The sequence below is a fragment of the Lynx rufus genome, unplaced genomic scaffold (genome assembly GCF_022079265.1).
Source record: "Lynx rufus isolate CCGP_SWC_20201006 ecotype Redwood Valley unplaced genomic scaffold, mLynRuf1.p SCAF_4, whole genome shotgun sequence".
Classification (NCBI taxonomy): Eukaryota; Metazoa; Chordata; class Mammalia; order Carnivora; family Felidae; genus Lynx; species Lynx rufus.
Window position 1 is genome coordinate 97,014,591 of NW_025814856.1, and position 27,824 is coordinate 97,042,414.

A 27,824-nucleotide genomic window follows, 5' to 3' on the forward strand; every position below is an offset into this window, starting at 1 on the left:
GATAAAGAGGGATCTCACTGAAGTTCTTAAACTGTGTTCAGTACTAATTTTGTTTGTCTATTTTTGTTTCACCATTTCTTGCTCTTTTTAAAGTGAAAATAATTCCCCCTTTCTTTTAGCTGAACAGTATAAATTTATTTAAAGTCTGCATCAGACTATTTCATAAATTAATGTTAAATTAATGGGGTAAATTAATGTTCTAATTATTTTGTGTTTCTTAATATTATATTTCCTCAGATATTTTGTAATTTCAGTGTGTAGGCTCATTTTCAGTTGGAGGTATGTGATTAAGACCTTTCCTATACTGTGCTCACAACTCCCTGTTCAACATTTGGTGGTGGCTTCATTTTGTTCACCATGTACCTCTATCAAGAACCAGAATTTATAATGGCATTTGGAGGACTTGCCCTAAAAGATGATGCTGGAGATACGACAGATCCAGTTAGTGAGCCAGCAGGAGACTTCATCAAGAAGCTGTATATGGTCTGTAGACTTTCACCTTGTTAAGAGCATAGTCCTAGTCATTGGTCACTAATAGTTTTTCCCAGTTTTCTGTCACAGGTCACAGATCATATGGTCAGAGGGACTGATAATATAGAGGATTGAGAATGGAAGTGGGGAGAGGGCCCAACTTGCTCTTTAACTTTACATACTAAAACTGTCATATGTCCATTAACGCTAGCACTGCTCAGAGCTTTGTGTTTTAAATCCTTTTCGATTTTATCTTTCTTTTTTTAAGTTGTTGGAGCAGAGGGGCTGTGTGAAAGAATGGACTCCCTGCATCATCTTGACAAGAAGTCTCTATTTTACTTAAGGAAGGAAAGCTGGGGGGGTGGGGTAATCTTGCAGCAGAAGCTAGAGAGAGCTAACAGTTCTCCAGGTAAGTAAGGACAGTGGATATTTTGTTTTTGCCTTCCCAGCATTCTTTCTCACATTAGGTGACCCCAGATTTCCTTTGGGAACCTTCTCTCCCCTCTGACGTCAGTCAGTATGATTTGGAGTTTGGTTCATCCTACTCCTATAGCATCAATATGTGTCTCAAGGCCTGGCCACAATAATTGGTTCAGGGATGAGCAAATAATCCAAGTTGTCCAATGAGATCCCTCCCTGTTATTTTTCTATCAGTAAAAAGATCTCTGGTTTATATATCTCTGGGTCCCAGAATCCTCACTTATGATTCACCTGTAAAATGAAGATGAATAATAGTATTTGTTTCATAGAGAATCAGGAGCTAAGAGTAAATAAGATAAGGCAGGTAGAGCATTTAGCACAGATTCCAGCTGGGACCACCATCATTGTTATTATGATTCCATGTAAAATGTATTTATTTATGTATTTATTTTAATGTTTATTTATATTGAGAGACAGACAGAGCATGAGCATGGGAAGGCAGAGCGAGGGAGACATAGAATTTGAAGCAGGTTCCAGGCTCCGAGCTGTCAGCACAGAGCCCAATGCGGGACCCAAACCCACAAACCGCAAGATCATGACCTGAGCCGAAGTCAGGCACTTAACTGACCGAGCCACCCAGGCGCCTGAGATTCCATGTAAAACTTAGAGGAGAGAGACATCACCTTGCATTGGTCTTACATACGGTAAGATTTTAAGTGGATCTTAGGTGTTTGATGGAGAACAGAGTAAAAGTATTATACTAAGGTAGAAGAGAGCAATGTGGCAGTAGGCTATGGGAATTGTAAAGAGGAGGGTAAGGTGAAAACTGAGGGTGTGTGTGCAGTGGACTACATACGGGAAGCTCACTGACACCTGAACCAAAAAAAAAAAAAAAATCGGACTTTGTTTCAAAGGTACTGAGCAGATCTTGGATTGGAAATTAACATTAGTGACATGGGATGACTTATAATGAATAACTCTTCTATAGGCAGAGGAGAAGTAAGCAATCACCCCAGGTGCTCCTTTACTGTAACCTCTTGATGACTTATACTCAAAACACACATAGGAGATTGCCCAGGAGCCCAAAGGAAGAAAGTGAGCCAGAGAACATCTTCCTTCTCCACATTGGACTCAGAGCCCATGTTTCAGTTTTTGTTATTTTAAGCAAGTCAGCTTTCCTTTATCTCTAGGCCATGTACCTGTGTGTGTGTGTGTGTGTGTGTGTGTGTGTGACACACACACACATGTACATATGTACTTTTAGCAGTGTGTTAAGTTTATACAAAAATACATTTTTTTATATAAATTTGTGATTTGTACAAAATTACACAGCAATTCTAATGATTTATGAATTTGTTATAGTTGGTTGTATCCCCATGCTTTTACTATTCTTTTCTTAAATTAATAGATCATTGTAGGGACTCCAGCAAGATGCAGACAAGCAAAACTTAGCCTCTTTTGCAATAGGTGAAGACATGGCATCAAATATCTACACTGGAACAGTGACTGCTCCCTTTTGAGAATAAATGTGTTCCATACTTGGCTACAGTTGTCATCATTACTTCTTGCTATTCTCTGACCCTGAGCCTGTGTGTCAATGATGTTTATTATCACACTAGCGCTATTGTTTTGCTTCTAGTCAGTTCCATATATTGATTTTCATTCCTTACTTGGCCCTGTAGACATTTTAGCTTATGACTCATGGATAAAACCAATTTCTATTTTTCCTATCTGAATTTGAATTTTTATAGGTATTTCTTCTAAGTATTCGAAGACAAGCTAAAAAGCAGCATTACTTATCCTAAGTTCTGAAAACCTAAGGTCAGGCCAACTTTTGGTTATAACACATGTATACCACCTTTCTTGGCCTGGCTGATTTTGTGTATTCATTGAGACAGGGTATCTGCCAGGAGTTGTTTTCGATCTGATGGCAAGCCAACAGATGATGCCAAATCATGCCAACATGTGCCAAGTTGTCACCTCTGCATCCCTGTTTATCAGGGATTTCATTGTACAAGTCCCCTGTCTACTATTATGTCATATTTTCTTGCTCAGATAAAAGTCTATGCCCAGATGAAAAAATCCTTAAGAAGTTGCTATTTTTACCCAATTCCCTAAACCACATATGAGTGACAAATATTTCCATAGGATTAATGAATAGGTGTTTCAGCCTCCTCCGCCCTTATTAAATACTAGCTTTTTCTTTCATACTTGGAACTATGTTGAATTTGTGGATGAGAAACATTTTCCATATGTAATGAATCCAAGGACTTTTTAACCTATTAGATTTCGTTGCATATATTGGTCACTCTTTTAAGGAATTGTTTCTAATCCAGCCAAGAATGAAATAACCTGAGAATCTGGTACCCCTTCATTTAGAATATTTTCATATTTTTGAGTAATAAACATAGGGAATATTTATTGATAAGATCAAGAATTGACCAAGGGAATCATGTAGCTTTAGCCATCCTTATTTTTATCATTTGCCAAAAAATTTCCTTAGCTTCATAGAAACCACATAGAAACCAAATGACTTGGTTTTCTTTCCACTTCTCTAGGCAACAAACCAATTTTTTAGTTTCCATGGACACCCAGTTGAGCAACAGTAGTTAGATCTGTAAAAACTGCTATCTGAATTGGAGTCTGATGGTGACCTACCCAACAGCACTAGGATGGCAATTCAGGCTTGACCCTCTAAGGGACCAATATGTATGAGGTTGCACGTGAGCATCTGGGACAGTGCCAATATTTTCCCTAGTTATTTTCCAGTTTCTTAATTTGTGGAGGTTCACAAATTATTATAGACCTTGTCGTGATATCTAGGTAGTTAGGGAGATCCAAAATAAGGCAATGGGAATAGTGATAAAACAGGTCTGCTTGAAAGAGATTTACTTTATACTTGGTTAAGCAAGAGGCCTCACATACTGATGGCTATGTTAACTCAGTTGAGAAATAATACATATTTGGAAACCCTTGTGGAAAGCCCAAAATACACTTGAAATGAGAGAAGTCACAGACTCATGTTTTAGTGCATACGAAGGATAGCTTTGAATCTAAGCAGTCACCACAAAGTCTGACTATTTGGGCTCAGCAGAAATATAAGAAACAATTGAATTAAATTGTCTTGTATCATGTACTAATTCTCCAAGGTTCTGCTCCCTCCCAGCCTGGTATAGAATGAGTGATTATTTGAAAAGATTAATCTGGTTTCCTGTTTTGAATATTCTGTTCTTTACTTTCACTTGCATTGTGTAAAATTCTCCATTTCTCAGTTGCTCCAAAATGAACAATTTAACAACTGACTCTTGCAGACCATTAATCAGTATTGGAAATGTTGGAAAAGAAAGGCATTGAAAAATAGTGAAAATGATATTTTAATTCGCATTATGGGACACAACTCTGCCATAAATATGTCAGACCTTTATAGGTATGCTATTTCTCTCTTCTCAGTCTCTGTCTCTTCATCCATAGAGGGAGGGAGATGGTTGCTAAAATTCCTTGTAGCACTAATGTTCTACTACTTAGTGAAAAATCAATTTTAATTCCACATACAACAGAGACCATGTCATGATCTTGAGACATCTAGCTCCTCACAGGAATAAAATCTTCAGGCTCATGGTCACAGGGAATTGAATGAAAGAATTTATTTTGTATTTTCCGAAAAGCCTCTAATCACTTCTATTTCTCTTGTGCTATAGAAGCTTTCCATGAATACCATAGCAAATGGATTCCTGGGGTAGGTGGGAGTGGGTATTTATCAGACTTTTATTTTTGGTTTGCTGGTAGGAATTTGAGATGGACAAATAGAAATGGAATTTAAAAACAATTTTTAAAAAGAAGAGATAGTAATGAATGGTACTTAGCTAGAAATCAGCCAGAATTTTGTGGATGTGTAATGAATTGATGATTGAGGTGATACATTTTGTAAATCAGGCATAGGAGAAAGATTTAGGAGAAATGTTGCAGAGGAACTTTTGGCTTTACAAACCCAAGGACACATTTACATGCCTTAGTTCTTTGACAGGACTTTGACAGTTCCTTAATTGTGTGCAGTTTCCCATCTCACTAAAGTAACCTGGGCAAATAGGGAGGGAAATGCCTCCCAGGTGGAAGTAACACCGTGAACAGAGCTTGAAAAGTATGAGACAGTATGGTGTGTGAGGCAGTGCAAAGAGTTTGTTTAGTCCTCTTGGAGGATAAAGTATAGAAGGAGGCTGGATCATTCAGAGTTCAGGTGCAGATAACAGAAACCCCTTCAGCAATTTTAGCAATTTCCTATTTGTTGAATATTAAATGAATTCTGTAGTGCTAAATAAAAAAAGCAAGATACAAAAAAATGCATATATAATTTAACATGATCCCAGTTGTGGTAACTCTCTTTCTCGTCTCTCAAGCTGAAAGGAAATACCTTAAAATGTTAACATTAGTTATCTCTGGGAGGTGGAATAGCATATGATTTTTATTTTCCTTATGCTTCTGGGGCTTTTCTAAAGTTGAGCTTCCATTACTTTCGCAAGCAGACTAAAACCTAATAAATCCTCTTTTAAAGGATTCTTTTCCACACAGGGAACTCATTGGTACAAACATTTTTAGAAAATATCACTCTGAGGCATATAGCATCTTCTCTTGCACTTCTGGCAGAGAAACATGATGCTAAATGCTGAAGGGTTTTAGTTGGGATGGTGGATGTGCTGGAAAGAAAGATGGTTGTAGCAGCTTCAGCCAGCAGCCAGCCTATGATACACAGCCTAGAAATGCCTCCTTATAATGAAGCAGCAGAAGGGGAAATTAAGGAATCAATCCCATTTACAACTGCACCAAAAACCATAAGATACCTAGGAATAAACCCAACCAAGGAGGTGAAAGATCTGTACTCTGAAAACTGTAAAATATCATTCAAAGAAATTGAAGATGACACAAAGAAATGGAAAGACATTCCATGTTCATGGATTGAAAGGACATTGTTAAAATGTCTATACTACCTAAAGCAATCTACACATTTAATGCAATCCCTATCAAAATACCAACAGCATTTTTCAGAGTTAGTACAAATTTGTATGGAACCACAAAAGACCCTGAATAGCCAAAGCAACTTTGAAAAAGCAAAGCAAAGCTGAGGCATCACAGTTCAAGTTATATTACAAGTTATATGACTTCAAGTTATATTATAAAGCTGTAATGATCAAGACAGTATGGTAACTGGCACAAAAATAGACACATAGATCTATGGAACGGAATAGAAAACCCAGAAATGAATCCACAACTTTATGGTCAATTAATCTTCAATAAAGCAGGAAAGAACTTCCTTATAAATACGTTTTATGAAGCTTCAGGAGTTTGCTTACCTTTATCATTTGACCACTAGCAGTCTCGTGATAAAACAAGGTCAAAGACAAGAAAGATAAATTCCCCAGGCAGCTCCCAGCACTGCTCTGTCAGGAAATGATCACCAAAGATGCCCTGATGAGAAAAGGAAAGCAGTCATATATGAGTGTTCTTGTCAAATGTAGGTAATTCCTCAGTCACTGGTGAGCCTTAAATACATTTGACTTCTTTCCTCCTTGAATCAGAAAGAAAACCCAGGTAGAGGTGGGCCTTCAGAGTGAGGGCAGAGAAAGGAAGGCCTGTGAAAATGAGGGTCAAAGGTGTCTGAAGAATTGGGAGAGCTCTCTGGACAAAGATGTGACTTTATTACTGTCCCCAAAATATGAGGGGCATTTGTCCTGAGAGCCCTCCATTCTGCTTTTCTGCCTTTGTGGAGAAAGGCAGTGACTGGATGTTGTGTGCAGTGATGTGTGATGTGGCAGGAGGAGTAGGGCCGAGGCCAGAGGAGACATGGGGAGACCCAAGGTAGCCCTCATAGCTCACTTTGCTAGGACATTAGGATTGCATCTTACAGCCTAAAACATGAAAATTAAAAATAAAATGTCCATGGGTGCCTGGGTAGCTCAATCAGTTAAGTGTCAGACTCTTGGTTTCAGCTCAGGTCATGATCTCCCAGTTCATGAGTTCAGGCCCCATGATGGGCTCTGCCTTGGCAGCATTGAGCCTACTTGAAATTCTCTCTCTCCCTCTTTCTTTCTGCCCCTCCCCTGCTTGTGCACTCTCCCTCTCAAGATAAATAAGTAAACATTAAAAAAATAAAGTGTCCAGTAACATGAAAATTAAAAATAAAAAATGGAACTTGAGCTTCAATGGGTTGGAGAAGTGAAACATCTGGGGACATCTTGGAGAAGGTGGATAATAGCTTTCCAGGTTTGTAATAAAAAACGCTCTCTGAGAGGAGCGCCTGGGTGGCTCAGTCTGTTGAGCATCCGTCTTTGGATCAGGTCATGATCTCACTGTTTGTGGGTTCGAGCCCTGCGTCAGGCTCTGTGCTGACAGCTCAGAGCCAGGAGCCTGCTTCGGATTCTGTGTCTTCCTCTCTCTCTGCACCACCCCCCCCTTGCACTCTGTCTCTCTCGCTCAAAAATAAATAAACATTAAAAAAAAAAAAAAAGGCCTCTGACAAAACTACATTGCAAAGGAAAGAACCTGAATGGAAAGGGTAAAAAAGTCAGAGGCAGAGCCTAAAGAATTTGTGGTGGAAAGAGCACATGACTGATGCATAGTGACTGGGAAAGCAGAGGAGTACTTCCTGAAGTGGAAGGTAATACACATGCTGACAATATTGGCAACCTGAAGAAAAATTATGTTGTCTGGAGTTAACAGAAATATTTCTTAATTCTCAAAGAGCTGGTAAAGAAAAAGATGGTACAGGGGCGCCTGGGTGGCGCAGTCGGTTAAGCGTCCGACTTCAGCCAGGTCACGATCTCGTGGTCCGTGAGTTCGAGCCCCGCATCAGGCTCTGGGCTGATGGCTTGGAGCCTGTTTCCGATTCTGTGTCTCCCTCTCTCTCTGCCCCTCCCCTGTTCATGCTCTGTCTCTCTCTGTCCCAAAAATAAATAAAAAAAACGTTGAAAAAAAATTTTTTTAAAAAAGAAAAAGATGGTACAAAAAGGAAATCTTTATCTGTCAGTGAATCTGATAGCAAATCAAAGGAAAGAGCTACAGGGGCGCCTGGGTGGCGCAGTCGGTTAAGCGTCCGACTTCAGCCAGGTCACGATCTCGCGGTCCGGGAGTTCGAGCCCCGCGTCAGGCTCTGGGCTGATGGCTCGGAGCCTGGAGCCTGTTTCTGATTCTGTGTCTCCCTCTCTCTCTGCCCCTCCCCCGTTCATGCTCTGTCTCTCTCTGTCCCAAAAATAAATAAACGTTGAAAAAAAAATTTAAAAAAAAAAAAAAAAAAAAAAGGAAAGAGCTACTGCTGGCAAACCAAGAGGTTTTGCCAGAGGTCTAGATCTCACATGAATAATCGGTGCTGCAGACAGTAGTGGAGAATTAATACTTCTCAAGAAATGGAAAGATTCAGATGGGGCAGACTTGGTACTGGCAAAAGAGGCAAAAATATGAAGTGTTGTCAGATTGCAATCCCTTTTTATGAAAGGAGACTAATTTGGCATTCTTGTACAAAAAATGAAGCTCAATAATTGTTTGCAACTATATATGCAATTATATTATAGAATTATATATATACATATATATGCACACATATATATAAAATCTGTGTCTTGGTTTTTGATTTATTAGTGTGAAGAAATAATCACATTCTAATGAGAATCAAATTTGATATGTTTGTTTTGAAGTAGTATTGAGGAAGTTGGGGTTTTATCTACAGCACTGGTAGCTTTGAACAAATAAATAAGGCTTTCTTAGTTGCTTCCTTTATCAGGAAAGAACATTTGATATCATGGTATACTATTTCCTTTGCATTAGAGAACAGCTTTTCTAAAAGTTGGGGGAAGATCTCCATAGTCATTACTCAATCAGAATTTCTGGTTAACTCATAAATGTCTAATGACCAGTCTGAGATTTTTTTGTTTGTTTTCTTGTGTGCATACACATAAAATACCTACATAAATGGTTTTCTTTTTTTAACTTTCACCAAAAGAAAAACAAAAACACCATTTCACAACCATGGATAAACCTGTGTTTCTGGAAGGCCATCATTCTCAGCAACCCATGAAATAAACCACTTAATATTTTAAATTAAATATTTTAATTTAATTAAAATAATATTTTAATATTTTAAACTATATTTTAATAGTTTAGATTAATATTTTAATATTAAATTATTTAAAATTTACATTATATTAAATTATTTAAATTAAATTAGAATTAATTTAAATTAATATTTTAATTTAACATTTTAAATTAAATAGATGATTCTGTCATTAATTGAACAATTTAAATGTATTGTAAACAACTTAGACAATTCCAATTGGACAATTTCAAAACAGCCATATCAGAATCCGTATGTATATCTATTGTCATTTAATGCCATTTGCAAAACTCCTAACAGGAAAATTTTTATCAGTATCAACCATGTCCCCACCTAGATGAGAAAACTAGACAAATTCTGGTGTGTATTCATTAGCCAAGCAGGACTTAGTTAAATGGACATCTAAAGGTTTCCTCTAGCAAAGCTTTCCTTTACAGGCAGTTGGAAAAATCTGTACTCTATTGACTAAAAGGTTAATGTGTAAGACTTTGTTCATGGAAACCTAATCAGATGGTTAGAGATGTTGGCAATTTAGGACCTGCTGGAGTAAATGGGTAAACAGACTTTGGTAATCTAAACTATCAATTTGCATGTTTTTCTTTACACACAACTCATTCTTTACATGTAAGGCTCAATCTTTTCAGTGTTTGGGTGACTGGTTCAAAGGAAGCCTGGAAAAACATAACTTTGTCGTGACTAAAATGCTATCCAACTATATATTGTTTATTGTAAATAGTGGTGAACAGTGGTTAATAATTTTATATTTTAAAAAATGAATATGTGGGTTGCTGACGGGGAGGTGGATGGGAGACGGGCTAGATGAGTGATGGACCTTAGGGAGGAGCACTGGGTGTTAAATGTAAGTGATGAATCACTGAATTTTAATCCTGAAGCCAACACTATATGTTACAATATATGTTAACTAACTTGAATTTAAATAAAATCTTGGAAGAAAAAAATTAAAACGAAAAGAAAGCTGAAAAATAACACCTGAAACATATTCTCTTACAAATTTTGAAAAAATAAAGAATAACTTTCACCATCTTAAAAAAAAATATTTGAACTTCTACATCTGAAAATCAGCAGTATGTTACAAAATTTTTGCTTTTAATGTCTTCCTTTGTTAATTAAAGAGTTATAACCAAACACTTGAAAATGTATTTCTTCAAATGTTCCTGGGACCCACTGTAATTCTTTTGCTATGTGAATAATTTCACCCTTTAATTTATCAGCTTGCAAATTTATCTTTAGGTAGTTAAGTGTTCTGTGTGTGTCCCCCACCCAAACCTCCCTAGAATTTTTAGGAAGACTTCTGGTCACTCCATCATAGCTCTTCAGCCTCCAGGAGTTTACCCTTAGCCTCTATATCTCCTCAACTGGACCATCAGATCACAGAGGCTACCATCATTGGGTAAAACTATGGGAATGCAGTCCTTATTGCCTGCTTTGGGTCAGGGGTAGCAAGTGTAACAGGGAATAAGGAAGGTCTTCTATCTATGAACAAAGTTTTAGTCATTGCAGACAAAACTTATATATGCTTTTTTCCTTGGAAACGTCATACATGTAATTAAGTTCTAGAATGCTATGATGATGATGTTTAACCACTGTTTGTGGTTAAGTGAGTTTTAGTGGCTCACCTGGGCACTGAACTTTGAAAGTTGTTATATACATGTGCATATATATGTTATATATGTATTATGTATCTAGTTATATGCTATATTTTTGTATAAAATTTTTGTTGAACCAACCATTTAACCTGAACATTTGATTAAGAACAATGTATTGTCAATTACCCTGGATAACAGGATTTGCCACATTTAAAATTGAATGAATGAAGTGATGTAGGAGTTATATGTTCATAGATACAATGTTTTTAAATATCATGTCTCTAAGAGTATAAAATGTGATCATTGGTCTGAATTCTTTCATTTTATAAATTGTCCTTAACATTTAGTTGAACAATAACTCATAGTTACTGAATCATTCGATTTTGTGTGGGCAAAAGTGGCTTCATAAATAATTTAAGTCTTTCAGTAGTTTTAAAAACTGTTTTTTGTACCCCAAGGGAATTCCACATATTTGTGAATAATTAGTGAAATTCTAAATGGACTGTTGATTAAAATATGTTTTTCAGACATTCTTGAAAATTTTAAGAATCTTGATTTATATCAGTATTCAAAGGTGAGATGTCCATAATTATTCTGAGGAGATTTTTCTAAAGTCTGAAATAAAAGAATTTAGGAACTTTGAAATAAAACCTGGGCAATTTAGTTCTTGGAAATGAATTTTAGAATATATTTAAAATGCCATTTTCAACACTTAAACACTATGATTTATTTCCAACAACAGTTTATTAAGGTATGTTTGTCAATAGATCATTGTTCTTTCTGTAAAATTTATTTTAGAGAGAGTGTGTGCACAAGTGGGGGAGAGGGACAGGGAGGGGGGAAGAGAGAGAGAGAGAATCTCAAGCAGACTCCACACCCAGCATGAAGCCCAACATGGGGCTCAATCCCATGACCCTGGAATCATGACGTGAACCAAAATCAAGAGTTGGACACTCAACTGACTAAGCCACCCAGGCACCCCAATCATTGTTCTTTTTAAACATAGTTTTAACCCAGATGAGAAGTTGATTGTTGCATTAGTTTTTGAGTTCTGAGGATTATAGACAGGTACCATTTATACTCTTTTCCACACACAGAGAAAAAAAGTCATTTTGAAACAGAAAACTGCTTCATTCCATAAGCATGCCATTAATGCATGATCCAAGATGTCATTGTTTGGATGAGATAATCAAATTCCTACATGAATCAACTGAAAGCAGCTGCTTAGTTTAGGAATGATTTGAAGATATGTAAATTGAAGACAGTTGATTGAAAGAGAGGAAGAAAATGAGTAAGTGTAAGGCTATTACTGAAAATGCAAAATGATTAAAAACCATCATTATGACTACTGGACCAATTAAAATATTTTATGCTCATTTGTTTTTCAAGGAACTGCCTCCAAGTGAAAGCACAGCTCTAGGTCTTCTATTAACAAGTACATGTTTGATATTGACAGATGTACATGCCGTCATTTTTGAGACTATGAGTTTAAAACCTTTGGGAATCGTCAAAGAATGAATGAACTAACATTCTTTAAAATTACCAGGGCAAGAAAGTTTGTTCACAATAATAATTCATGTTTATAAGGTGCCTTTCATTCAACTCTTAAGACTCTGTGTATAGATGTGTTTAAATATGCATGGTCATATATCACTGTCTTCATACATCATAGCCCAAATGTTTCAATTCCTTGGACATAAAGCAACTCTTTATTTCGTATGTGAAAACACAATCTCTACCCTTGCCACACAAACTCTCTACAAATAGCACCTTCTTATTTATGCTCCTATATTGCTTGTGCTGAAGGATTGTTAATGCAATCTTTTCTTACAGCAATTTTTAAAAACTTCTTTAAAAACAAAACACCTGTGTTTTCTGGCAGGACAACAATGTATCAGCAAAAATAGCTTTATTTAATGACTGACTGTGGTTAGCTAGCGCCCCATAATTCATTTCATAATTGGAAAAAAATGTAACATTTGCTGACATCATCTGAGTGCTGATCTGGACCCATTGAACAGGGAGTATTCCAACAAAAATGATTTAATTTTCCACTTCACAATTCAGGAAGAATTTAGGATTAGGGCATTCATGGAGTCTAGAAATGGTTTTTGTTTGCAGGATTTTAGCTCAAAATTGGACAGGAAGGAAGACTGGAACATAGTTTAATTTCCAAAGCAAAATTTCATCTGTAAAATTTCACTTCCTCTTATGCATACCAATATCAGTCTGAGATCAAACATATTAACCTCTGAGGGAAAAAATAGTGTTAGAAATGAAAAATCTAATGGGTTAGGAGAGATAGAATTACCCTAAGTTCTATTCTGAAAGACTGTCTTAAACAAACATGTACTCACTTGACTCTTGTCTATATGGATCTCCAGTTTATTAGGAAGTTTATGGTACAAAATACACATGAATTGCATCAATGATTATTTAAAAGCAATGCACTACCAGTTGTAGTGTCATTATTTGATACTGATATAGCAGTGGGTTCGAAATTTTATTTTATTTTTTATTTTTAATTTTTTAATATGAAATTTATTGTCAAATTGGTTTCCACACAACACGCAGTGCTCATCCCAACAGGTGCCCTCCTCAATGCCCATCACCCACTTTCCCCTCCCCCGACCCTTATCAACCCTCAGTTTATTCTCAGTATTTAAGAGTCTCTTATGGTTTGCCTCCTTCCTTCTCTGTAACTTTTTTTTTCCCCCTTCTCCTCCCCACTGGTCTTCTGTTGGGTTTCTCAGGATCCACATATGAATGAAAAGGGTTCAAAATTTTATATACTGCACTGCAAACATGGGTAAAGAATATCTAGCCTAATCTTTCTTAAGGAAGCTCATCTTCATATCAGAGAGGAGGCAGAAGGACTTTATTTCTAAAGTTGTCATCATCAATATTATTTGTCTCATCTCACCTAAACATTGTCTTATGAATACCCTTAATTTTCTGTATTCTCTTGGCAGGACTTGCCTCCAAAGTCATGACCTGGGTTAAACCCATCTGTCTACTGACACTGTGCCGGCATCTGAGCAGCTGAAAAGTCTTGGGGAAAAAAAACAAAAAACAAAAAACAAAAAACAAAAAAACCCACAACTGTGTGTCTGGTCTCTCTTTAAGTTCCATAGCCACAAATCTCAGCTGGGCACTCATCATGTCCAGAATCTTACTCAACTTTAATAATATTTTCACCATCTTACATTCTGGCTCAGGCTGCCATAAAAAAATAACATAGACTGGGTGGCTTAAACAACAGAAATTTATTTCTCACAGTTTTGGAGGCAGGAAGTCTAAGATCAATGCTGGCTTATTCCAGTTTCTGATGAGGGCATTCTTCCTGGATTGCAGATGGCCATTTTCTTGCTATGTCCTCACATGGCAGAGATTTTCTCCCTCTTTCTCACTCTCTCTCCTTCCCCCTCTTCTTACAAAACCATAGTCTGATCACGTCAGGGCCTCACCTTTATGGCCTCATTTAACCTTAATTAGCTCCTAAAGGTACTATCTCCAAATGCAATCACATTGATGGTTAGGGCTGCATCATAAAAATTTGGAGGGCGGTGGTGGGGTGCCTGGGTGGCTCAGTTGGTTGAGGATCTGACTCTTGATTTCTGCTCAGGTCATGATCCCAGGGTTGTGGGATCAAGCTCTGTGTTGGGCCCTGTGCTGAGTGTGGAACCTGCTTAAAATTCTCTCTCTCTCCTCTTCTGCCCCTCTCCCTGCTCATGCTGTCTGTCTCTCCCTCTCTTTAATATAAAAAAAAAATGGGGGAGACACAATTCAGTCTGTTGTAATTCCCAAGTGATAATTTCACTCCTTCTCTTTGACACTCTTATATTACTTGGTCTCTCCACTACCTTTACAGCTCACTATAAGCTTATATTTACCAGGAAAGCAGAAACATTTAGACAGGAAATTCTTCATTTTCTCCCATGAAAACTTGCCTCATGACTCCTCTTCAACTTCCTTCTCTGTACTGTGGATGATGTGGCTTGGCCCAGGTCAAAAGACAACCTGGTAAAGACTTTCATGGTGTTCCAGATCCTTGCCAGTGACTTAGTTTCTGTAATTATTTGCTCTCAGATCCTATCCTTTGAATTTGTGTTCCATTTCTCTATGCCTCTTCATTAAAATATTCCTCAGATTTATCTATAATTGCTGCCCTTACTTTTTCAGCTCACATTCTCTCTTAACCAACCTCAATAGGACATCTGTCCCTATAACTTCATTGACTTCATGATTGTCAAGATTATTAATAATCACTGTATTTCAAACATTAATGGCCATTCTATCATTCCTTTTTTGCTTGCCCCTTCAGCAGTATTCAACAAAGTTGATCACTACTTCTTTCTTATTTTCTAAAAAAGATTTATTTGTTAAGAAAATTTACTGTGGTAAGAACACTTAACACTAGATCTACTCTCTTAACTGATTTTGAAAGTATATGATAGGGTATTGTTATTTATATTATATAAATATTGTTATTTATAGGGTATTGTGCCTACATATAGACACAATGTTGTACAGCAGATCCCTAGAAATTATTCATCTTCGTTCTTGAGACAGTTATTTTTCTTGGAGTCCATGACAACATAGTCTCCTGGTTTTCCTCTATCTCACTGGCTGCTTTCCTTAGTCTCCTTTCTGAGCTCTGTCTTCTCTGTCTCAATGCTATAGGTATGAGCAATTCAGGGCTCTATCTTGGTCTCCCTTCTTTGCTCTATTTAAATAGTTTTTAAAATAAACCTCATTTAATCCCATGGCTTTAAATACCACTTGTATGCTGATGAATTCCAAATCTTTATGTTCAGCTCCAACTTCTCTTCTGAGCTCCCAAGTATATACCCAAGTCCTATCAGACATCTCCACATTAATTTTAAACAGTCCTCTCCAATTTAATGTATGCCAAATAAAACTTTTATCTTTCTTTCCCAAATCTAACCCCACTGGATCTTTTTCTTTTCTTTTCATTTTTTAATGTTTATTTTTTAGAGAGAAAGAGACAGAATGTGAATGGGGGAAGGGCAGAGAAAGACAGAGACACAGAATCTGAAGCAGGCTCCAGGCTCCGAGCTGCCAGCACAGAGCCTGACATGGGTCTCAAACTCACAAACTGCGATATCATGACCTGAACTGAAGTTGGATGTTTAACCGACTGAGCCACCCAGGTGTCCCTGGATCTTCTTTTCAGTATATGGCATCACCATATACCCAGTGGCTGAAGCCAAAAATCTAGGAGTCAACATTGATTCTCCTTTTCTCATTCATCTTCATATCTGAACACTTAGCAAATCCCACTGACTTACTTTACCTCTAAAAGTATTCTGAAAACTTCCACTTTTCTCTGTTTCCACCACTACACTTTCCTCCAAGTCACCAGAATCTCTCTTCTGGACTACTTACATAATCTGCTAACCATACCAAGGCTCCTTCCTATTCTCTACTCCCAGTACAAATGGAATCTAAGTGGAATAGATATGTGGTAACAACAGTATTTTTTAAAAATAAAAATCAAATCATAACCTTCTTTTGCTTGAAATTCCTCTGATGACTTCTCATCAAAATCAGAATAAAATTTGAAATATGGACGTAGAAAACTCCAGGACTTGTAGCATTTTCAATGTATTGTATGAGGGAGTTAAGGTCTGCAGAAATGATTTCACCACTAAGTATGATATTAGCTGTGGATTTTTCACAGATGCTCTTTATCAGGTTGGGGAAGCTGCCTTCTATTTCTAATTTTTTGAGTTTTTTTTTTTTAATCCTTAAAGAGTGTTGAATGCTGCCAAATACTTTTTTATCATTTCAGATAATTATGTGGTTTTGTCCTTTCTTCTATTAGTATGATGCATTGTGTTGATTGATTTTTATATGCTGAGCCAATCTTGCATCACTGGGATCCATTTTACTTGGTTATGGTGTATAATCCTTACATGTTGCTGGATGCAGTTTGCTGGTATTTTTGTTGCAGAATTTTTTGTTTCCTCCTGAAGTTTTCTCTGGTTTTCGTAGCAGAGTAATGTTGACCTCGTAGAATTAATTTGGAAAATTTCTTATTTTTTAAAAGAATTTGTGAAATATTGGTGATAATTCTTCTTCAGGTTTGGCAGAACTCACCAGTGAAACTATCTGGGCATGGGCTTTTCTTTGTGAGATATTTTTTGAGTTCTAATTCAATCTCTACTTGTTATAGATCTATTCATACTTTCTATTTCTTCTTGAGTCAGTTTTGGTAGTTTGTACCCTTTGAGGTATTTGTTCATCTCAACTGGATTATCTAATTTGTTGACATACAATAATTCATAGTATTCCCTTATAATTCTTCCTATTTCTATAGATCAGAAACTAATTACTATTTTAAATCTTATTTTAGTTATCATAGTCTTTTTTTTTAGTAGTTTGACTAAAGGTTTTCCAATTTTTGTGATGTTTCCAAAGAACAAACTTTCACTGATTTTATTTATTGTATTTATATTCTTTATTTCATTTATTCTTGCTCTAATCATTATTTTTTTTTCCTTCTGTTTTCACTTAGTTTGTTTTGAGTTTCTTGAAGTGGAAAGTTAGGTTACTGATTTGATAATTTCTTCTTTTTAAAAAATGTTTATTTATTTTGAGAGAGAGAGAGAGAGAGAGAGAGAGAGAGAGAGAGAACGAACATGAGCAGGTAAGGGAGAGAGAGAGAGGAAGAGAGAGCATCTCAAGGCTCCATTTGTCAGTGAGGAGCCTGACACAGGACTTGATCTTATGAACTGTGAGGTCTGACTTGAGCTGAAATCAAGAGCCAGATGATCAACTGACTGAGCCACCCAATGCCCTATTCTTTTCTTCTCTTTAAACCAATGTTTATTGCTATAAACTTCTTTCATTTTTAAAGTTTTTAAACATTTATTTATTTTTGAGAGACAGAGACAGAGCATGAATGAAGGAGGGGCAGAGAGAGAGAGAGACAGAGAGAGACAGAGAGACAGGGAGAGAGAGAGAATCCTAAGCAGGCTCCAGGCTCTGAACTGTCAGCACAGAGCCCGATGTGGGGCTCAGACTCATGAACTGTGAGATCATGACCTGAGCTGAAGTTGTATGCTTAACCGACTGAGCCACCCAGGAGCCCTCATTGCTATAAATTTCTTAGCACTGCTTGAGCTGCAGTTCATAACTTTTGGTATGTTCTGTTTTCATTTTCATTCACTTCAAAGTATTTTAATTTTTCTTTTGGTTTAGTCTTTTACCTATTGATTATTTAGCAGTGTGTTATTTAATTTCCACATATTTGTGAATTTCCCAGATTTTCTTCTGTTACTAATTTCTAATTTCAATTTATTGTGGTTGGAGATCATACTTTGGATTATTTCAATCCTTTGAAATTATTTAGATTTATTTTGTGGCCTAACATATGGTCTATACTGGAGAATATCATGTGTACTTGAGAATAATGTGTATTCTATTGTTGCATAGATTGTTCTGGAGATTATGTTAGTTCTATTTGGTGTACAGCATTAAGTCTTCTCTTTCCTTGTTGATCTTTTATCTATTTGTTTTATTTATTATTTAAGTGGGTATTACAATCTCCAATTATTATTGTTAAACTGTGTTTTTCTCTCTTCATTTCTATCTGTTTTTGCTTCATGTATTTGGGAACTTTGTTATTGGGTACATTTGGTGGGGATGTATTTTAAATTTTTTTTTTTAATGCTTATTTATTTTGGGGACAGAGAGAGACAGAGCATGAATGGGGCAGGGGCAGAGAGAGAGGGAGACACAGAATCGGAAGCAGGCTCCAGGCTCTGAGCCATCAGCCCAGAGCCTGACGTGGGGCTCGAACTCACAGACCGCGAGATCGTGACCTGAGCTGAAGTCGGACACTTAACCGACTGAGCCACCCAGGCATCCCGGTGGGGATGTATTTTAAACACAATTATACCTGTATTGTGCCATTTCATTTTAAATGCACTTTTCTTATTTTAAAAACTCTATAAAAACCACAATACAGTCTTGGGGCACCTGGCTGGCTCAATTGTAGGAGCATGCAACTCTTGATCTCCAGATCATGAGTTTGAGCACCACGTTGGTGTAGAGATTACTTAAATAATAAACTTAAAAAAATATTTATGAAGAACCCACAGTACACTCATTCTTATACTGTATATCTGACCACCATAGTTTCCTATGCCTAATTTAATAAACCCTTAGAAAATAGTCATTAATGGGTCATGTAGCTTAAGTCTTTTACATTTCCATCTGAATTTTTAAACTTTGAGTTATGTCTCCATTTTGTTCCTTTGATTGCTGTCATTATAGGTTGTGTTTTTTTTCCCTCAAAACAAACAAAAATTGCCTGAATGTGTGAATCTAAAGGAAATCATCTAGGTATTCATTCTCATTTTCATATTTTCTCTCTGTGTATCAATCTCTCTGCTTTCCTTTTTCCATTTATTCCATCTCACTGTTAGCTTCTTTTTCAGGTAGCTACGTTTTCCTAAACCCAGAGGAAAGAGAGCTCCTCTTTCCAATGGTTTCAACATCCCAGGATTCGGTTTCACACCAATCTTTGAACCAATCAGTGTGACCAGAGATAATGATTGATTACAATGATTGAACAGGCCTGGGACCAAGGGCCACTATGGAGCTGGTGGTGGAATCAGCCCCAACCACCCACATGAGCAGAGAGCTGGGGAGGAGTGCTTTCTAAAAGGAAAATTGCAGTGTTTTTATCAGAAGAAGGAAGAGATGTCAGGCATGTAGAAAAAAACAGATGATCAATGTCCCTGATGTGGCAGATCATAAGAATCACCAGAACAGGTGTTGAAAACAGGGATTCCTAAATCCGACATCATTCTTACTGAATCAGAATCACTTAGAGGAGTTGTCTAGGAATTGTTTTGTTTGTTTTTGTTTTTTGTTTTTGTTTTTTGAGAATGAGAGAGAGCTGGGGAGGGTCAGGGGAAGAGTGAGAGAGAGAATTTTAGCAGGTTCCATTCCCAGCAGAGAGCCCAATGCAAGGTTCAATCTCATGACCATGAGATCATGACCTCGAGCTGAAACCAAGAGTCAGATGCTTAACCAACTGAGTCACCCAGGTGTCCCTAGAAATTGGTGTTTTTAGTATTATTCCTGACTGTTCCCTTTTTGTCATTGCATCTACTAAAGTGTAAACAAGTACTTGGAACATTCTCTTTTTCCATCTATCTTAAAGATATACTTCTCAGGCTACACACACAAGCTCAAGAGGAGTAAACAATTATTGACTGCATTTAAGTTGAATAGATGTGCACTTGAAATTGGTATGGGGATGATCTTAAATAGATATTGATATTTCTCTAACCCATCAGGGAATTATTCACTCCTTTGTTGGACTTCTGCAGTGTAGAACTAATGACATGTTTTATTTTAAAAAGAGGAAAAATGAAAACAAAACAGAAAACTCGTTTAATTCATTTCTTATTTTCTTCCAAAAAGCAAAAATAGAGAAATGACTGCACTCTGGATTTTTTAGGAGAGGAGACCATATTTTTCATGTCTATAATTATACCCACACCCTTCATTACTAAACATCTGTTTAAGCTTCATCACTAGAAGACATCCTCAGCAGATTGAAAAGTCACAATGAGCACCAATGAGTTACTTGTTGGTCAGCTGTGTTAATTGATTTAAGTGTGTGATGTGTGAAGTGGCGCTGAGAGTAGAGGTTTACTGCCTCTTTTGTGCTTTCATGAAGGTGTGTTGGTTTCTCTGGATTCTATATATTTTGTGTATCTGAGTTTTAAAGCCAATATGTACCAATGCCAAAGGAACTTAAGCTGTAACACATACGTGCAGTGAGCATCATGGAATTTGTGCTTTAAAATGTCCAACAGCAATAACAATAATAACAACAGCAATACCAACAGCATTAAATTGAAATTAAAATAACATTTGTTGAGCATTTTTTATTACTCGCCATTGCATTATACACATAACATGAATAATCTATTAAATCCTTACAACAACTGTATGAGGTAGCTGCTATTATTATTCCTATTTTATAGTGAGGAAATAGAAGCTTGAAGAAATCTACATAAGTTCACACAGCTATGAAATGGCTGAGAAAAGTTTAGTACAGTCTGCCTCCATCCATATCTACCTACCCTCTCCTCTTAGTGAGTAATGGATTTATAATGCCAATGGGGATAGATATGTTTGGTAATAATGTGTTTATTTGATGCCTAGGAGGACAAGATTTGCAGAGTCATCGTATATATATCTGAATCAATGACCCTGCCTTCATTAACTCAGTATTTCACATAGCTAAAGGAGCTTAGCACAGATTTGGGTGTTTTGGAACACTTAGAAGTCATTAAAGTCTTGCCTCTATGTTGAAGGCTCCTGGGCTGAGAAGGAACAGACTTCAAGAGTCCCTTCTGTCTGTTGATGTGGGATAGACAGATTAGATTCACAGAATAAAAGCAAATGAACAGGCAAGTAGAAACGTGCACCCTTTGAGTTCAATGAAAGCAAAAACTGAACTCATTCATTTGTGGCCACCATCAAAAGTCCTCATTTATTCAACCTGTGTCTCCAAGGAAAATTTTTCATGTTTCTCATAAAAAGTTTATTTCCATATTGATTTTATTTCTTTAAAAATAATCATAGATTTTTCAAAAACTTCTTGGTCTTTTTATTAGCTTCTTGGAAAGTTAGAGATAACCCCGTTATCTCCAAAACTGGTTTGAATCAGGTACACAATTAGGAGTCCAACAAGTTGGAGAAAAATTTGAACTTTCCAACACCAGTTCATCATCCTTTTTATAGAACAGGAATCAACAAAAGAAAAAGGGAAAGCTTGCCTCAACAATCGTATGCAAAGAACCTCCCAGTTTGTTTTTTCTTTAATTATTGTCAGTCCTTGAGAAATGTACATATCTGTTGCAATAAGCAGGAGTTGTGGCATGCTCTGTGAAGATGGGCCAAACCTCCTGCAGGACCGTGTGAATGGAATTCAGTATACATTGGAGCCTAAAAATATTGTAAGAGCATTCCATTCTTCTCATGAGACTTTTCTTCCTTTCTTATTCAGCTGCATTCAGATCTCTGTGGGGAGCAAGTGGGAGTCTGTGGATTTAATGAAATGTAAAAGCAGAGGAGATTTCCAGGGAGCCCTCTTTCTACCCCTAAAGGTCTTCATTTGTCTACAATGCTTAATAGATCAGTTTAGTCCAGAATTCACTGATACAGGAGAGATATTGACTTGCCCTATTGTGTAAACATAGAAAGCTCCAAACCAAAACCCCCGTCAGTGACCCTAAGCCCTAAGCTTTAGGAACTATGGGATTGAGACAAGAAATTGTGAGAGTCAACAATGGCACTGACAACCATACGTTATTGACTCAGACTGATTAGAAATTAAAGCACCAACCCTAGAGAAAAATTTGCAAAGAAATCAGGGAGTGCTCGGGTGTTCTATATTCTTGAGCTCTTATTCTTTCTTGACTGGATCATTATTAGCAAAGGCAAATAGAAAAACTGCAAAATACTTTTGTAATTTTTCCCTTTAAAATAGTTGTCATTGACTAAGGTCCCGTGTGAAAAGTTAGAATGGGACTTGGATGATTTATACTAATTTTGCCTCTACTTCTGAATTGATGTGACTATAGACAATTTATATCACCTCTGGATGCCTCTGGTTTTTAAATTTACAGAGAGTGATGTAATCATATCTTCCTCCTTTCTTATCCACCAAGACAGTTGTCAGTCAGGCTATGGACAATGACATATTAAATTCTGAGCAAAGAAGACTGACGAAATTCATGGGAATACTTTTTTCCCCTTACTGTTGTATTTTCCCTTCATTAAGAATCAGTGTTGTTTCTCTGCATCCAACAGACAACAGAGAAGTACAGATATGTCCTGTCTTGTTGCTGGTATCTTCCTTCTCTCCAAAACATTATCAGTGACTTCACCAATAGGAAAGCAGAGTTTGGGAGACTGGATTCCTCAGATAACTTGTACTCCCTCTGCTGGTTGAGTGGCTCATATTTCTATTTCCATGACTCCCAGGCTCTAAGATTGATTGATTGATTGATTGATTAATTAATAATGGATTTATGTATTTACTTTGGTAAAGTTGAAAATTATGTATATTTTTTAGAGAGTAAAGTGATCGGCTTAGAGTGAATTTGTAATATTTTATGTTTTCCAGTATTTGGGTGTGTTGTTGTTTTATTTAGCACAAATGTAATAGACAGGTTCCTAAAACTAGGTTTTAGCAAAGTGGTGTTTTCAGGGATTAGAAAATCTACCCAACTCCAACTTTCTGATGGTACATACAAATAAAGGTGTAAGAAACAGATACTTATCTAGAATTTGGTATCAATCATTGCCTTTAAAACACTGGAGGGTAGCTTGGTACACATGGGGAGCAGTCTGATAAAAACAGCTGAACCATCAAATATGTTTAAATTCATGAGTTCATAGTGATATGAACAAAACCTCTAATCAGTCACCTTTAAATGATGATAAAGAAGCAATTAATTATTTTGAACACTGGTAAATAAGATGAAAGAATCAAGCAATTATCCTGTCTTTTCTGTATGAATTATACTGAGTAATCTAAAGTGGATAAAAGCAGTATCTCTTTATATAAGTATTTCAGCCATGTAAATGTAAAAGAAATGATAAAATTAGAAGAATATCACCATCTTTCAATCCCTAATCAATTAATGTATCTAGGCATCAAGCATCAAAAGTTACTAACATCACATAAAGAGCTAGATCATGTGCCTCCCGCTGAAAGAATACATCACTACCTATGGACTTGCCAAAGGTATGGAACCGGAGACTGCCCAAGCCTCTGGATCCAGCTGCCAATTTGCAGGAAATACAAGGGGACGGAGGAAATGCTGAATTACAGCATGAGCATGCAATCAGCAAAACTCAGACCGTGGGAATATTTACAGGTCAAATGTCCTGGGCTCTTCAGCAGATAAACTGCAAAGAAAAGACATGGGTAGAGAGGAAATCTCTAGAATAAAAATGACTTAAAAGAGATACCATTTTTTTAAAAGAGCAAGTCTTAACTAGAGTGTTGGAGGTACACTCTTGGGTAATAAAAAAATGAAGAAACAGAGGAACGGTTATGATGCTAGTCAGGTTGGTGCTTACATCTGGGAAGAGAGAGGCGCTGAGAGACTGGAATGGAATAGAGGGAGGTCCTTCAAGGATGTTAGCAAAGTTCTCTTTCTTGACCTGGGTGGTGGTTACAGGGTGCTCACCTTATAATAATTCACTAACCTATGAATTTGTGTGAGTTTTTCTTTCTTTTATTTTACCATAACAAAATTTTAAAAATAGGCATCCAGAATGAGAAGGGTACCTATTAGCTGCTTCAGTCAGTTCCCCTTCTCCCTGTTTCCTAATTTTCTCTCCCTCTCTTCTCTTTCTCTGTCTGTCTGGTCATCATGATTACTCTTTCCAGTTCCAGGCTTTCAGCCACCTGTGGGCACCTCCCTCATGTGGCTTTTTTAGATGCAAGTTGAAGCTCTTGTCTGCTTGCTGGTTTTGGGGACTGCTTGTGCCTAGTCTAATATCACAGACCAGTGGGATAGCTGGGAAGAGAAGAGAGAGTCAGAAATTCACCTCTTTTTGCTGTTTTTTTTTAAGTTTATTTATTTATTTTGAGAGAGAGCGAGAGCGCACATGCCTGAGCCAGGGAGGGAGAGAAAGAGAATCCCAAGCAGGATCCATGCTGACAGTGAAGAGCCCGACATGGTGCTCGAACCCATTAACCATGAGATCATGACCGAAGCTGAAACCAAGAGTCAAATGCTTAACCGATTGAGCCACCCAGGCACCCCATCTTTTTGCTGATTTTCAAGCTCTGCCACATAAACTCAATTTCATCATAGCTCATGTTATACTGTGAACATATATATAAATCAAAATATATATATTGATTTATATATCAAATATATATTTTATTTTTTTAAAAATATGAACTCATGTAAATGTACAAAATATACACTTACATGATTTCATATTTTTTTAAAAAATGGTTTATCTGGTCAGTTATTCATAAGTTTAACTTAGATTTAAATGGTAGACTCAGAAAGGATAAATATTTTAGACAAAGGTTGTTTAAGAAACAACTAACTGGTGGGGCACCTGGGTGGCTCAGTCAGTTGAGCATCCGACTTCAGCTCAGGTCATGATCTCATTGTTTGTGGGTTTGAGCCCCATGTTGGGCTCTTCACTGTCAGCATGGAGCCCGCTTTCGATCCTCTGCCCCTCTCCCACTTGTGCACACACATAAGCACACACTCTCTCTCTTATAAATAAACCTTGAAAAAAAGAAATAGCTAATTAGTTTTGTTGAGTACCTTCTATAAGCCATTCATCAGGTTAGTTTTCTTTAAAGAAGTTATAAAAAATAGTAAATACCATTTATTGAGTATCAGTTATGTGCTGGGCAGTTTCCTAATCCTGAAACAGATGTACTATCTCTACAAAGTGGGCACCATGTCTGTATTTTACAGATAAGGCATGTGAAGTTCTGAAGGATAAAATGATTTGTTCAAAGTCATACAGATAGTTACTTATGAAAACAAAATTGAACCTGTGTCTTTCTGGCTCCAGGGTTTGCTTTTTCACCATAGGATGGTGACTGAATATTGCAACATGGAAGTTTTCATTATATAGTTAAAATGCCATTTTCTAAATTAACATCATGGTAAGGTACGACCCTGGACTTGAGTTTTAGTATGAGCTACAAGATCTACTGTGGAAGATCATGTGTGGGGGGTGGCTGCCCTTCATGTCATGAGTGTAAAGCACAACTCTCATGGCAAATAGATAAAAATCACCCTTGAGTACAAATTAAAGCTAATGTTAGAGAGGACTTCCCACTACCCTGATAACTGTCACCTTTCCTTTTCTGTCTCTGGCACTGCCTCACCTCATTCATGATTTCCTTTTTTTCTCTTATTACTGTGTAATGGAAACTTGGTGTGTTGATTATACACTGCTGATTTCTTGGTAAATCAATGGAAAATATTCTTTCTTCTAGACTCCTAAAAAAGAATTGACATACTCATTTTATTGTAAAAAATTGTTCTTCATGTGACCTATTCCTCGCTTAGCAAAAAGCCACTTGATGCTGGGAGATTTCTATTCTAGGGATTTGCACAATCCGGTTTATTTATTGCATGGAAATACATATGCACAGACAAGGGAATAAGAACTTGACTGAGTTTTTTGTTTAGTAGTAGCCTTACAAGGAAAAATACCCTTTTATTTCATTAAAATTTTGCCTTAAAATTTTTTCTCTTATAGCTTTTCAAATGGAATTTGAAAAGGATTGTGATTTTGGTGGGGAAAAGAACCATTTTCTGTTTTGCCTAAGCATTAACATATTGGCAGGGTTTATTTAATTAATCTGCCACAAATGTAGCAAAAGCAGCATTAACGCACATTGTATTTGTATGACTCTTACTTTCATAAGACTATATATTTTTTCATGTTTATAAAAGTGTGGATGTTGCTGATATGGCTTTTTTTTCTTTTAAAGAAAATCTAAATCACACACACACACACACACACACACACACACACACACATTTATGCAAAGCAAACTAAAATCCGTGTTTTTCTTACTGCATTTCCTTAAGAGAAGAAGCTCTCTAATATCTGGGAATAAGTCTTTGGCCACTTTTGTTTTTGTTTTTTTAATATAACTAATGATAGATTTTTAAGGTGCTAAACATGGCCTTGAGAACTATTTATATGTTAACACCTGGACTTACTGAATATTTCCAAAACAATCAAGTTATAGATCTTTCTTTTGAAGAACCTGGCTACCACTAGAGAAACTTAGAACATTCCATAGACACAGTAATGACATGTATACCTAAAGATCACTTGAAAAACACAGTCTCAAGTTTCTGACCCTACCATACAAAACAAGTTATTTGGCCAAGTGAGAAGATTAAGTTGGTGGGCTACAATAAAGAAAATCCCTTAAGAATGAAAACACTGAGTTCTAAAAATCAGAATTCCTCAATAGTCAGTGGTTCTTAGCCCAGCTATCTATTAGAATTAGTGGGAGGGTATGTGTGAATGCTTCCATTAAATACTGATGCTCAGTCCTTCCCAGGTCTCTAGGTGTGGAACATAGGCAACAATATTTTTTAAAACTCTCCAGATAATCTCTCTGTGTGGCCAGTGTTAAGCATCACAGATCTGCATGATAATTTCTAAATATATTACAAATTCTGAGGAAATGTGGAATGACTTATTGCTTGATCAGAAGTCCTGATTTAAATATGGGAGGCAATCAGCAAGATTTGCTCACTGGCAATTCCTTTATTTCATTAAAAAGGCATTGCTGCATGGGGGTTATGTGAAGGCTCCATGGATATTTTGCCAGACATTTATGCCACCAAAAAGTATGAAAACTTTTAAAAATGCTATGCTTCCAGACTACAGAAGATTTGTCCACTCAGGAAAATATGAAACAAGTGCTTCTGGGGGTCTGGGAAAGCTTTTTACATAAGAGCACTTAGAATGAGCTAGAAAAGGTTCCTCTTCTCCCTTTCTTTTTTATTTTCTGAAATATGTCAGTGGTACGTAAACTGATCAAGGTATAATGAAAGTCGCATGAATGACCCGGAATGATGCTTCCCCTAACGAAGGGCAGTTTGGTAGGAACCCAAAGATCAAACTTTACATCAAAATCCCGACCTACCTGTTCTCCAAAGCCATCCCTCCCACTGTGAACATCTTCCAATTTCTTTTGATACAGTGGGTATTTTGCCCTGTTAAGAGGCATTTTCTTTGCTCAGTTCATCTGATCTGAAACAGCGGTGGTGTGTGGGGTAGATTTGCTTTCTGGACACTGTGGCATTTTAGCAAAAAAAGACCAGGCTGTGTGGTTCATTCTAATTTATCAAAAGCTGCCAGGCTTGGCTACACTGCAGATCTAGCAATCTACTTCAATATAAACATTTTAATTACTATTTCTAACATTTGGCTTTCATTAAAAGTTAGAGAAAACTTAAAAAAAATGTTTTCATAAAGTAAATACTGGAAAACTCCTTTAAAAAGCCCCCCCCCACACACACACGGTTTTGATTTACAGACAAAAAGAAGAACAAGAAAAAGAGTGGGAGAGAGGGAAAGAAGGAGGGAAAGAGGAAGGAAGGATTGTATAAAAGGAGGATAATAGAAAAGTATGTACCCCTATCTTAACACCA

General features: G+C 36.8%; 1 pseudogene; it reads left to right on the forward strand.

Annotated features, from left to right (window-relative positions):
- Window positions 1–357: 357 nt before the first annotated feature.
- LOC124523414 (chromobox protein homolog 3-like) lies at window positions 358–8,417 on the forward strand (annotated as a pseudogene).
- The last annotated feature ends 19,407 nt before the right edge of the window (window positions 8,418–27,824 follow it).